This window comes from Pongo abelii, chromosome 17 (assembly GCF_028885655.2).
Source record: "Pongo abelii isolate AG06213 chromosome 17, NHGRI_mPonAbe1-v2.0_pri, whole genome shotgun sequence".
Taxonomy (NCBI): Eukaryota; Metazoa; Chordata; class Mammalia; order Primates; family Hominidae; genus Pongo; species Pongo abelii.
The window spans coordinates 88,664,008-88,667,221 of NC_072002.2; positions in this window are offsets into that span (position 1 = coordinate 88,664,008).

The window sequence follows — 3,214 nt, forward strand, 5'->3', positions numbered from 1 at the left end:
TACAAGAAGACAAAAAATAGACAGCATTATGTTAGTTTCTTGGCAACAACTATTACTTCCAAGCTGGTAAATAACACTATTCACACCAAAAGAAAGGCAAAGGACGTACTTTGATTTTTTTATCTATACAGATTTTCAACAAAATTAGACCCTTAGGGACGTTAGCCACTTGCTGAAAATTACCCTCAGCATATTCGTTTGCCCTCAACTTCAATAGAGAAAAACATCTTAAGCTTTATGAAAAATATGTACAATCAAATGCCCTTATTATTAAATATTCAATGAAGTGTGTTAAAGCTGTCAAAAATAATTGATGGCAAACATAACGATTCACCACGGGCTATAGAAAGAGTCACTACAATTGGTGCCACAGCAAGATAAAAATATGAAATGTTGAAAGAAAGCGTGCACATTCCTGTTAGCAATACTTATACAGAAACTTTTATTTATTTTACTCTACTTTTCATGAGTCACTTTTTTTCTTGCTGAAAAAGTGAAAGATAGATTTTCTGCTTCAAATTAAGAAATTCAATAATAGAAAGAATTCAGTAATGCAACTATAACATTCATCCCAGTGCAATGTAAAATTTTGCATCTAATCTTACATACCCAAAACAAAGGTAAATGTCAGGATAAAAAATGATGGATTTACAAATGATAATACCTTCACTTGGGGTGTCCCAGTTAGAGTATCCAGACTGAGCAAATACAAGTATGAGATGCCTAGTTAATCTGAATTATAGATGAATATTTTTAGTAGAATTGTGTCCCAAATATTGCAAGTATATCCTATTCAATATTTAGGATAAACTTCTACTAAAAATTATTCATTTGTGTATCTGAAGTTCAAATTTAACTGGCTCTTCTCTATTTTATCTGACAGCTCTAAACCCAGTGAACCTCAAGTATTCATTTACCAGCTCTGAAAAGAAACATACAGTCCACTGAATGAGAAAAGTTTGAAACATTTGATCAAATGATCACAAGGCAACTGAATCAAAATCACACAGAAAATTACCTACACATTGCCATGTATGAATACAGAAGGTAACCTGGTTTTAGGAGGGCACATTGGAGTCAAAGATTTAAAGTTTCTATTCTGTGTTTCACCCCTCACTATATGGGTATCATAGGATGGTTACATACTCTTTTCTAGCCTCAAGTTTATCAGATTTAAGATGGGAATAATATTTTTATATTTGTTATTACCATAACATTGCTCAATAAAAATAGACATGATATAAAGGTTTGTCCCACTTCTTTTCATTTTGGAGAGCACTAGAAGGCCCCGGTGATTTCAAAATGTATTATTTTATTGCCAATTTTTATTTAACTTCATATCATTAGAGTATTTCTTAGCTATAAAAGCTTTAGTCCCTTAAAAATTGCAAATAGTAAATGCAAGCTGCTGACTCTGGAAGCTGTTTACAACTTAGTGAAGCATGGGAAATCCAGGTGTTTTAGTCTGTCCTGGGAGAGGTCACAATTTTACTGAATCCTTATGCAAAAGAAAGAGCTCGAGGGTAGTTAAGATGTGGAAAGACAAGCTTGGATTATCTTTCCATTTCTCCCTCGCTCATTCTTTTTGGACTATTGAGGCGTGTGTGTAGACAGCAAAGCAACTTCTTAGTACAGTTTTGTTCTGAGAAAGATCTAAAATAACCCATTGGAGATCAGAGATATATCAAGAGGTTCACTTTCGTCCTGGGCCCAGCTTGGGTGGGTCTGGAGTTTAAAAACCATGTTTAGAGGAGTGATCCTATGCCTTTATACAACTCTAGGTCAGGGTAAAATTTCATTCTATTTTATCAGATCTTCATAAGATCCTGGGGGCAAGGTGTCTAGCAAAGTTGTCAGGGTTTGTTATATGTGAGCCAATTGAGCAGATCTCTTGAGGAAGAAAATTGAGAAAAAGACATAAAAGATTTAAGAAATAAAGGGATGGATCACGAAAGGGATCACCTTTAATGTTTGGCCTGAGATATAAATACAATATGGTTATTCCTTTTCTTAATACCTTTGGTTTCTGAGGTGTGTGTGTATGTGTGTGTGTGCATGTGCATGTGCGTGTGCGTGTGTGTTAATGGAATGCTTGAAGACATGAGGTCAATGGTCCCCAAGCATATATTAGAGTCACATCTGAAAAGGTGCATTCCTGCAACATCAAAGGATTCTCCTCACACAGGATAATGTGGCTAGAACTAGAGAAGAAAATTAAGCCAGCACATTTTAATTTTGTTTTCCTAAAGCCTGAAGAACCTACAATAAGACCCTAAAATGTTATGTTTCAGAGTTGAGTATGATTTTTTTTACCTCTTAGCCTTTAAGATGTGTGAATTTTTAAAATATGTTGTCTAACCGGTGACAACATAACAGTTTGGAGACAAGATACTGAAGAAATATGTTTTCTGCATATTGGTTTTAGTGTTTTAATGAAGACAGGTTTATTGTTAAAGCATGTGGAAATTAATTGCTATAAATCTAAGTAGTGGTAGAAAAACACTTAAACTAAGGTAGTTATTGTCTCACAGTTGTCTTTTCATTTCTCACCATCTGATTGTCAATGCTAACATCATCTGGGAGGTACTGTGCCTAAGCTATTGCAGCAGTATTTGAAGTGCAAAGAAATCCTCTAGGACACTGATTAATAATAAATGTACTGAGTTTTGAGGTGCAATTTGAATTTGAATATATTCTATAACATAAAATGTTGAGATGACAGTTTATCAGAAATACATTACTAAAAGTGAAACCACATTTTAATTTATTTGTTATATTGTCTATCAATATAATCTGTTGACATCTTGTACGTATATAGTCATAGATATATACATATTCTGTTTCATCTTGTCTATTTTAACTAGAACGCAGATCAACAGAGAACAAGTACACTGCTATGTTCACAGTGGAATATTTATTAAATAAAATAAAAGTTATTAAATCTTTGGATAATTATTGCTTTTTAAAAATATTTTATTTTACTTTTGGCCGGGTGCAGTGGCTCACACCTGTAATCCCAGCACTTCGGGAGGCCGAGGTAGGCAGATTATGAGGTCAGGAGTTCAAGACAAGCCTGGCCAACATTGTGAAACCCTGTCTCTACTAAAAATACAAAAATTAGCCAGGCGTAGTGGCATGCACCTGTAGTCCCAGCTACTTGGGAGGCTGAGGCAGGAGAATAGCTTGATCCCGGGAAGCAGAGGTTGCAGTGAGC